Source organism: Bacillus rossius, chromosome 2 (genome assembly GCF_032445375.1).
Source record: "Bacillus rossius redtenbacheri isolate Brsri chromosome 2, Brsri_v3, whole genome shotgun sequence".
Classification (NCBI taxonomy): domain Eukaryota; kingdom Metazoa; phylum Arthropoda; class Insecta; order Phasmatodea; family Bacillidae; genus Bacillus; species Bacillus rossius.
The window spans coordinates 74,443,378-74,454,842 of record NC_086331.1 but is presented as its reverse complement, the minus strand read 5'-3'; the positions used below and the strand labels follow the sequence as shown (position 1 = coordinate 74,454,842).

Genomic DNA, 11,465 nt, shown 5'->3' with positions numbered 1-11,465 from the left:
GGCAACCCGAATATGGGGTAACCACCGTAAAGACCAATGACAGCCCAAAACCTCTGGGGAGTCGGGCAGGAGACGGTCGACCTGACCACCCCCACCGAGTACGACGGCCACCCAGGTACCTGGAGGCATACCACATGGGAAACATCCCAAGGGCCCTCGTCTGGAGACGCCGCCCCCAGGTACACCACGAGGGACACAGGGGGAAGCAGAGCGCAGACCCTACCAGCGGCAGCTCTCACAGGTGCCTCCCACCTGGACCTGCTGCCAGCAGGGAGGGTGCAAACACGCCGCGGGGGCCAGAGCGAGGGGTAAGACCGGTCTTCTCCAGGGGGGAGCATTTGACATTGTACCTCCGTGGGCAGTAAAGCCCGGTCCCCACCCCGCCAGCACCAGCCCCCGCTGGCGAAATGCACCCTCACACCCCTCCTCCGCGCAGTCACCATCACTAGTCAGTCTTCGCCCGCGCGCGACCAAGGACGGAAGTGTAACTCTGTGAGACTCCGCGAGACGTGAGACCGCGAGACGTGAGACTCCGCGAGACGTGAGACCGCGAGACGTGAGACCGCGAGATGTGAGACGCGAATAGTGAGATATGTGAGTGTTTTCCGGACGCGAACTCCACACCGCCGGCGAGCCTAGTGAGCTGCACAGGGGCTGACGACCCACACCCATCGTGGCCTAGCTGCAAGCTAGCCTGGCGCCCATCCGGACCGAACAGTATACCAGCCGACTTCCCTACTAGGCTCACCCGCTAACGCAGCCTCCGTTACCGGGACGACGGCACTGAAAACAACATCTTTGTAACAATCGCTTACCATGTCCACTTCGCCGCTACCCTATTGCTTGAATCTGTGTGTGAATGTGCGAGTGACTGGTTTTAATGTAGTAGCACCTATTTTTTTGATACTATTTGCTGTATGTTTGATCACTTTCCTTTTTATGTACCTATGTCTATAGAAAAATTAAGCATATATGCTTAATTTTTAATTACTTTAAATTAGTTATGGTTGAATCTTTTCTAATAGTTAATATTTGAACATTAAGTTAAAATTTTAATTTGTTCTCTTAATATTTAGTCAACATCTGTTTATATCATGCTTAATTTTTAATATTACACTATTTGATGTAATTGCAGAAAAGTGGTTAAGTGTAAAGGCCCTGTCACTGTCAAATATATTGTATCCAATAAATTGGACAACAAAATTTGAAGGGTGATTTTGGATGAAATACGTCTTCAAATATATTGTATTCAATATTATTTGACGAGCAATGTAAAATATATTTGAAGTCATTTCACAGTATCAATTTTCTTTGAGTGAGCTCGTTTTACCAAACATTCTGTAGAGAACTGTAAATGACAGTATTTAGGGCGGCTTGCAGAGTCGTTCCGAGAATTCTCCGAGTGCGAGTGGAGTTTGAGTGGAGGAATTTTCATTGCACAGTCGAGAACGGAGTAAAAACGAAGTAATATCCGAATGAATCCGAGTAAAAACGAAGGAATATTGGAGTGTACGCGCAACCACACTCCGAGGGCCCTCGGAGTGAAATATGGAAAAAAAATTCAAGATGGCTGCGTTATTAGAACCAATTGTTGTGGAATTTCTTGATTTAATTGATGAAGTATTTCTAGAAAATGAAGAAAGAAACGTTTCCAGGGACCCACGTCGGTATTTGAGGGATTTTAAAAATCCACTGGAGTGGTTTAGTGACGTGCTGTTCAGACCACGATATCGTTTTACCAAGGATCTTGTTCCACATCACATTCTGCCTTTGCTAGTGTTTGAAGAACCACGGAGTCGTCGAGGATTACCGCTACCGCCTGTCCTGCAGCTGCTAATTGCCTTGCGATTTTACGCAACAGGCACTTTCCAGGTAAGCAGTCAGAAATCATAGTTACTAACCAATACCTTTTGTTTACAATAATACCATCTCTCACTCTTTGCCTAGGTTAGCCGATTGTGCACTTCAGTATGTGGTGTTTAATTTGTGGTTTGCATAGGCACATATCGGTGCAATGTGAAATACTATTTACAGATGGTGGCAGGCGAGTTAACAGGCGTTAGCGAGTCCACAGTTTCCCGAATTATCAGACGTATCTCTGTCGGTTTAGCGCAACATACTCTACATCTGATACGGTTTCCCACGGGCGATGAATTTCGATTGAACAAGCTACGATTTTAACACTTTCCCGGTGTTACAGGAGTGACTGCACCCACATAAAAATCAAAAGCCCCGGCGGTGCTCGGGGGGGAAGTATACAGGTACGTAGGTAAACATTGTTAAGGCATGTTGAAACATGTTTCGTGACAGACATTAATATGAAATGTGAACTGCGAGATAAATTGAAATAATTTGTCTAGTTTGTATTTATTTCAATATTTAATACAATATTCATGTTAGCACATAGTTCTTTCATGTAGGTAGCTTGATTGTAAAGTATTTCAATTTGTCAAGAGCATTTTCTTGAATCTGGTAATTCTAAAAGCCACCCTTTATTATGTAAAATTAAAATCCTCAAATTATTGTGTCAGTTTCCTGACATTTTTTTACTGTCGAATTAAATTGATACCTTAAGTAGCTTTGAGTATTTTATAGCTTTTACAAGTTGTAAGGATGTGTGTATAATATTAAGAAAAAGGTCTGTTTTGCAAGGTTAGGTACATGTAAATAACCTGGAAATAGTGTTATTGGTTAAGTCACCTAGGTACATGGTAATTATTCCATATCACCTTACCAAGTTCATTCCTTGGCTTTGAATTCATCATTTGGTACATAATGCTGTTTTAAATTACTATGTCAAAAGATCCTTGACATTAAATCTAGAATTTTGCTATACAAACAAATTATGTCTCTGGTCTTGTGGAAATGCCTTTTTTGTGTGTGTTGATACACACACACACATACACACACACACACACACACACACACATATATATATATATATATTAGATCATAATTAATTGTTACATGACAAGTGTTTTTTTGTCCATTACCTAGTGACATAGTAATTGAAAACAGCAAACTTCAATTATCTAAGGATCAATGTATACAGGATCCTGCCATCAGGATCAAAGGAAAAACTTGGATATGTGATACAGAACTTAAACCTCATACTATCCATTCTTTCTAATGTATAGCATTGTTAACATAGCTAACCAACTGTTCACTTGTATTCATGATTTGTTGACATGGCCAATGTAACCAACTGATCTCACCATTTACACTAATATTTGTGTAGGTACATAAGGTGTAATAGTATGTTCTAAAAGTATGATTTTAAGAAAATGTAAATGTGTGGAAATATTTTTAAAAAAAAAAGTGGAATTGTAAATTTTTTTACTGAAAACAGACTGTTCTTCAGAATAACATCAAATTGTTGGTGGACAGGTGTGACATTCGCTCCAATCTTTGCTCAGGGAAGCATAATGTGCCTTACCCAAATTATTCCAGTAGTGGGAGTGGCACTTTCTGGTATATGTTTAGACTTTATACACATATATAAATAGCTGTCACAATTTTATGTACTACTAGTAACTAGAAAAACATGGTTAGTTTGAAACAATTTGTGTTTATGATATTCTTGAAATGTTCTCTAGCTTATTCGAAGATGGGCGTGTGCAGGGACTGCTGCTGGGAGACAGTGGTTACCCACAGTTGCCATACCTGTTCACGTACAGATGCAGAGCAGAGGTATGACATATTTCATAACAACATTAACAGCATTTTTATAGCTGCAAGTGTGATTAAATTAAATAATGTGAAATACATATAATATATTGTTTTCAAATGTGTCATAACTGGACTAATCTCCATATACCTACTAACTCTTAAAGCTCGCAACAAAATTTGTTGCTCCAACACCTTAGCTTTACTCATTTCTAAACTTCAACGTAATTGTTTTGGGCAAAGTAAAATATGGTGCAAATAGACTACAGCAAAGTTTTGTAGTGCAAACATCTATTATTGTAAAACCACCAAGCAAGGGAGAAACATTTTCTTCTACAGCCAGATCGTTATTGTTATGAACATATTTTCAATTATTGTTAATTTAATGTTACATTTTGGAAATTATATTAGATAGTTAATCTATGCATACAAATATATGTTTACACACACACACACATATATATATGGTATTAATACATTCTTTGAAAGTTATTTGCACTAGGGAAGATTAATTTAAAACTTTTGTGACATTCGCCATTGCTGGTTTCAACTGTGATATTAAGGTTGTCTCTATTGATTACAGTGTGAACCAGCATGTTTTACATGTGTATAATGTACATATTATGTGTAGTAATGATACACATTAAGGTAATCACACAGGTACTCATGGCTCATGCTCGGACGAGGAATCTGGTGGAAAGGATGTTCAGTGTTTGGAAGCAGCGCTTTCCCTGCTTGCAGCTTGTTTTACGAAACAAGCTGCAGACAACAGCAACTATCATTGTTGCCTGTGCCATTTGTCACAACATTGGTATCAGGCACAATGATTATGTGTAAGAAGCTGAGCTGCAAGTGAGAAGTGTTTTGTTATATATTATTAATTAGTATTGGCGACACCTGGGATTTCTTCCCTGTAACTTAGTGTATTATTTGCAAATGAAGTGCATAAAACAAATACTTGTTCAGTTTGTGAATTGCAATGATGTTTATTACATATTACTTCCCCTTTGAAAATACAAATGCATTTGTACCTATAATGTGATATATAAACAGCTATAAAATAGGAACACTGCACAAATATTTAAACAGGCAATGGCAATAAACATTGAAGCCAACTAGACATCTTGGCAGCCAAGGTCTACTGGCGAAATCCACCTGAAGAAATCTGCAAATGAGGGGCTCGACTGGTGCTACATTACAGAAGGCAAACCATAGCATGCCAGATGAAAAGCTTTTTGCTGTATTTTTCTGATGGTGTCTTCTGTTGTTTATACACAACTTGCGTGTGTATATGTGTGTGAGAGTGCGTGCGTGCGTGTGTGTAAAACAAACATGTTTTATAATTGATACAAAGCTAAGGTAGAGACCATTTACACTATAGTAATGATAATGTACCTATAAACAATTATTGCCTGCATTGTAATATATTAATGGTTTGTTACAGGCCAACAATGATGTGCCAATCCCACCAGTTCCTCTCCGACCTGGGCGCGCCATGGCCATCAGGAACGAGTTCATCATCCGGCATTTCAATTAGCTGTTTTGAAATGATTTTTACACACATTGTTTTACGTGGCTTTTTGAAATCAGTGACCATGATCGTACCGTTTAATATTAGGTTTGTTTGGCTGGAATGAATATTTTATGATTTTTGCACTCATTCTTATGGCTACTTATGAATAATTCAATTATATATCTTCATTTGTTGCTAAGCCATTCCATTGCATTTCCTTTAATCCTTCACATATCTACAGGCCCTGGCATTTTGTTTCCAACTTGTAAACAAATTTCAATTAAATTAAGAAATTTTACATGAACTTTCTAATAATGCAGCCTTTTACAAATGTCTGAGTAAAGAAGTACATTTGTTTATATTTTTGCTTTTTGATTCTTTTGTATTTTAACTTGATGAAATAGGTAATGTTTTGTTAAAAGTATTATTGTGCAAACATATTTATGTTGTCTCAAGTTTCATTTTGTTCACTTACCTATGATATAGGATTGTATTGCAGGATCTTATTTCATTTTACTTTTGTTTAGTCAAAATGGTTTATATCTTAAGAAAGAAAAGTAATATAAAATATATTTGTTTAAAAACATTTAGATATACAGGTGTGGTGAAAATAGGTAGGAAACTGTGAATTCAACTATGTATTATGCAAAAACATTGGGAATCAGTTGGTAAAAACTGGTTTCATGATTGAAATACTCTCAATGTATTGGGTAAGAATGTTTCCAAATGAAACATTGAAAATTAGTTGATTGTTTTGCAGTTCCTGTTGCTGCCGCCAGTTGTGGCTCCACTCAAGTGCTCGGTGCTGCCCCTCAGCGGCAACGTGGAGTGCCAGCCCTTCGTGTGCAGAGCAGTTAGTGGGCTGGCAGGGATTCTGTTGTCTCTACATCCTCGACGGGCATGACCAGGAACATTCAAACATTCAGGAATTACATCATATTGAAGATAATTTATTATTTAATGATTTTGCATGTTATTTAAACAAACACATTTCAGGGAAATTGTGGGCAAACTTTGCCTAGGCTTGTAGTAAGCACTCATGTGGTTTACCACTGAACTACCCTTGTTTGTTTAAAAAAAATAACAATATTCTTCTACAATGTTTTTTATTTTTGACAAGAAGGGTAAAGTTATGAAAATACAAAAGTACAGCTACAAATCTTTTAAATGCAATGCCAAAAGCAAAGATTTTACATTTTAAAATTTTCGTTGTTATAGTTGTTTTAATTGTTTAATAATCATGCATTAATACATAACAAGATAATATCAAGAAATATTGTTATGGAACCTATTGAACTATAACATTTTAATGTATATATATAATTGATTGTGTAGTGTATGTTATTTCTTGTGGCAACAATTTTTAAGTTGTTAATTTTATTCACGATCTTAGTATTTCAATACTATTAACACAAATCACAACATAGTACACAGTGTTAAAAGCCCTTCATAATTCTTGTACATTTCTGTCTGATGTTTCTCTGGAGACCTTTAGCCATATCTGTTTGAGATCTGATATTGACTGCTACTATGTATGTATTTCATGTATTTATAATATGGTTACAAAATACAAAATACTTTATGGTCACCTTTGCATGTTATTATTTATTTAAATTGTTACTTTTATTTAAATGCTCTGCCACACACATTAATTTATATTGCATGCCGTATGTAATTTCCATCAGCTAAAACATTTCATGTACACATACATGTACATTACATACATATTTCACATACCGCTACTTTATGTTTATTACTTTCAGTATGCATCTGAAAATGTTCAATTTCTGTGAGTTGATGTTTTTGGATTTTTAATTACGGGATGTGGTATTAATGTGTGTTTCTTGACATGACTTTGGAAGAAACCTCGTCATGTGCTTCGTACCCCTTTGAGTAAACCTGTAATGTTATTGTAACTCATTCTGGCTCATACGTTTTGTGATTCAGCACACCCTGTTTTATTATAATTATATATATATAAATATAGTAAATACTTTTGTCTCTTATTAAGGGCCACTTCAAAGTCCTTTGATTTTCATAAGTGCTGTGGTCCAAGTGAAAAACTTTTATGTATAACATAACTGTCCAATTCAGTGTTCATTTTGTTGACCTTTAAATTCAAAATGGCACATTTTGCCGTCTAACTTTGAACCTATGAAGTAAATGTAAGTGGTGGTTTAAGTAAACACCAGGGCTACAAATTTTAGATATACACTATGCTCATATTTGATGTGTGGTATCAGAGAATATTGTACAATTGGGATTAATCACTGAAATAACTAGGAACGAGATTTCACTTTGAAATTTGATAACACTAAAATATCAGTAGATACCTTTAACGAAAACAAAATACATAAATGTACAAAGGGATGGAAAAGTTAATTATGTTTCCCAAGTGAAGATTGACTTCTTCGTCTCAATTTTCTCTTAATGGTGTTAACATTGTTGCATGTATTTAACAATGCTCCATTCACCAACTTTACGTAAAGTGAAACATCATTATTGCCACTGGGTAGGTAAGTTGATGACTCATTAGTGTGTGATGAAAAATAATATATGAAAAATACTACATCTGCTACGAATAAGTTGTTGGGTTTTAATTGCCATAGTTAATACAAACATGAAATTCTTAAAGCAACAATGCAATTGTCTGCTTTGTATGTAATATATTACTAAATAATAATATACCTACGTTATTTGGCATGCAATTGACTCTTGAAAATTATACACCCAAACACAAAATAAAGGTTTTGTGTGAATTAGCAGCTGTAGTAGAGCATCGAGGCTGAAGAGTAGGAGCAACATCCACACAAGAACTGTCTGAAGCTGGGTCTTCTGAAATATACAAAGAATGCAAATATGTTTTGTGAGGATGAGAAACAAAATATAATCATCTGCTGTGAGATTAATGTTTAACAAATTTGCCTCTAAATTAAGAAGTTTATTGAGATATGCCAATTAGTATTCACCTTTATGGTTTGGGTTTGAAGATTCTATCACATAAATGTTAATTATTTAAAATTATACAACATCAGCCTATAATTTCTAAGTGCACGAATGAGATATAATTCAACTAATGCATATAAATGTTCAGTCTGAATTGGGTGTAGTATTAATCAAATATGATTGAAACATGCATTATAAAGTGTAATTTTGTAACCAGACTTCAGATTGATGGTGTCAGTCATTCCTAATGTTGATAACTACTACGTTATGTACTATGCCTCTTTTTCCCCATTACTTGTACAATATTCTGTTTGTTATCACTTACAATAAGTGGCTTTTGCACAATCAACCAACACAAACTATTTTGCCATCTACCCTTAGCAATGTGTTAGTTCTTCGGGGAACATGATGATGATATGATGCATTATTTGTACACAATTGTTACAAAAATATAATTAATTGTAATTATTTTCTTCACAATACTGGAATTATAATACCTACTTTCAATAGTCGTAAGCAATCTTTAATTTGTACGTTAAGTAAAACAAATGATCTATTATTCAGAATCACTAAAAATTACAATAAATATGCAAGTTTCTTTCCTGTATTAGATAGCACAATAAAATTTTTAAAAAATACAACTATACATAACTTAATTTTTTTTGTGGTTAATTATTATATTGTTTCAAGTTAGTTTTCTTTTTTCCTGAATTATATTTGTAAAGAAATTATTTACTAATTGTTAAATGTTGCATGTTGTGTGTATTGTTTTTGTTTTGTCGTCTTGTATTTTGTATTGTTTTGTTCTGTCTGTATGTATCTTTGTTTGTATCGTGCCTACCACCCAAGGCCATAAGCTGTAGGTAGGCACGCAACAAATATTAAATAAATAAAATAAATAATATATGTGGCATTTTAATGTATTTATCCTAACCATTTACTTTTAGGAATGAAAATTGTGTTCTGCAGGACAATCAAGCATCATTAGTACTCAAACCACCATTTTCTAATTTCTCAAATGTTTTCATTCAGTACACTGGACATTTTGCTACTTTTGAATGAAGTATGAGAACAGACACAATACAATATTCAAATAGTTGCCTTGGGCAGAAGTCTGAGGGACTGGTGCAGTTGAAGTAGCAGGAGCTGGATCATGAGGCACATCTTCCCCAGCAGTCTCCTCTGGGACAGTGATCTTTGCAGCAGCTGCCTCTTCCCCTGCAACAGCATCACTGTCCCAGAGAAAACCAAGATTTTCCGTTAAGTGAGGCACTGCTGCATCAAGTGCAGGCTTGCTGAGGATGAACTGTCCACCCCCTGTTCCCATTCTGTACCGGGATTCTGCAGCCAGCTCCTTCCTCCTCATCTTCATATTTTCCCAGCATATTTGTAGTGCAACGAAGTGCGCTATAAAAAGAATAAGCATAAATTCCTAAAATAGTGACTAAAGTTAAATATGCACTAGATATTTTAGTGTGTCCAACTTTCTTAATACTTAATTGTTAAAAGTTAAAGCTGAAATAATAACAAATAAATAAAAGTTTATTGAGTAAACGTTCAGTGTAATATCAAAGTTTATTCTTTCATCCAGATAGAATGATCTTGTACCGTATATATTGTATCTGTGGTACATGATGCTTGTTTTAATTTAGTACACTGAAGGAACCTGGACAAAACAAACTTGTAGCATTATAATGATAATAGTAAAATGCACATCAAGAAAATTATTCCCACAAGACCCCGAGATTGTTTGTGTGTGGCACCCAGGTTTTTGTTATCTTCAGGCTCTTTCAACACACTCAAGCATCGTGTAACACATGATCATGCCATCAAGATCAAGGAGTAAACTTGGATATGTGATATGGAATAATTACCCCGACATATGTTTATTTCAATTCAGTTGTGTACTAGCAAAATAATTGGTCACAGCTTGGGGTCATACATAATAATTGGTAAAATAATGAATTATCTAACGATTTTTATAATTTAAACTGGCATACATGTAGGAGTATACGTTTTAACGCCAGTAGCAAGTAGCATACACATGTTGTTTGAAAAAAAGCAGTATTAATTTACAAACATACCTTTCTGTAGTGTGAAGTTAGGCCATTATACAAAAATTATTTCAGATAGGTACTTTAGTTCTAACCACCGATAAAACTATTGATTAAAATTGCGTACAAACCTGGCGATATTTTATCATGCATCTTTATTGAACCTAAACTTTACCTTTTGCACGAATTCTTGCGCATTGAATTCCGTGGCAACTTGCTCCCAGGCTTTCTTTTTTGCTGTCACTGATGTGACATCGCTTCGCTTGTTTTCAAGGCATTTATGATTATGTACTAGCTTGCACAATATATCCTTTTCTTCAGTACTAAACTTTCTCATACCCATCGGGTTCATTTTTCAAAATTCAAAGAGTGAAGCGGGAAAAATCTATCGATGTTTCGGATGAAATCACCAACATAAAAAAGACAAAAATTACATTTACAAGGCGGTGAACATCGAGAGAAATATTTTTCCCCGTGGGCGTGTGGTAACAATTCCACTCGGCTTCGAGGAACCTCCATTTGACGACTCTGCAACGCACGGAGAAATCTCGAGTAATATCATACAATTCTATCTCGAACTCCACTCACACTCCACTCGCACTCGGAGAATTCTCGGAGTTTTGAGGCGGGACTCTGCAAGCCGCCCTTAGAATCAAAAACAAATTTTGGGTCAAGGAACGCGGGCTTTTTTAAGTAGGTTATATTCCAATTTAGGTATATTGTGATCATACACAGTTTAAAATTTACGTTTTCCAGGTGTTTGCAATGCCTGCATTAAGAGCATCAAAGTGTTTCAAAAGCTGTAGCTGTAATTGCAATTGTAGCAAGTCTCAGTAAACTAGAAGAGAAATCTAAGAAAAGGAAACGCAGATGGTGGACGAGACAGTGGATACTTTCCCGGCAAACAAATGGTGTTTTACCCCTTTTTGTCATGAACTTCGATACGAAGATGCCGATTCATTTCCGAACTATGTAATAATGGATTCTGAAAGTTTTGATCTTCTTCTTTCAATTGTGGAGTCTCGCATTGCAAAGAAGGATACTCATTTGCGCCAGTCTATTCCAGCAAAGCAGAGGCTGGCAGTTACATTAAGATTTTTGGCGACAGGGGAATCATTTAAGTCCCTTATGTTCTCTACAAGTATTCCACACAACACCATCTCAAAATTTTTACCTGAAATTTGTAGTGCAATTTATAGTGCTCTTCAAAAACAATATTTAAAGGTATGTTTAGTAAGAATAAAACATATAATTAAATGTAAATCTGCAAGTAGGCATATCCCTTC

General features: G+C 35.9%; 1 long non-coding RNA gene across 3 annotated transcripts; it reads left to right on the top strand.

Moving 5' to 3' along the window:
- The first annotated feature begins 1,387 nt into the window (after positions 1 to 1,387).
- Positions 1,388 to 9,029, top strand: LOC134529377 (uncharacterized). Of its 3 annotated transcripts, XR_010074552.1 has the most exons (5): positions 1,397 to 1,872; positions 2,035 to 2,261; positions 3,597 to 3,690; positions 5,111 to 5,284; positions 5,940 to 9,029. It is a non-coding gene; the product is annotated as an uncharacterized LOC134529377 (long non-coding RNA). The 3 variants fall into 3 exon arrangements; XR_010074553.1 differs by having other exon boundaries at positions 1,388 to 1,872; positions 2,035 to 2,472; positions 5,111 to 9,029; XR_010074551.1 differs by having other exon boundaries at positions 1,399 to 1,872; positions 5,111 to 9,029.
- The last annotated feature ends 2,436 nt before the right edge of the window (positions 9,030 to 11,465 follow it).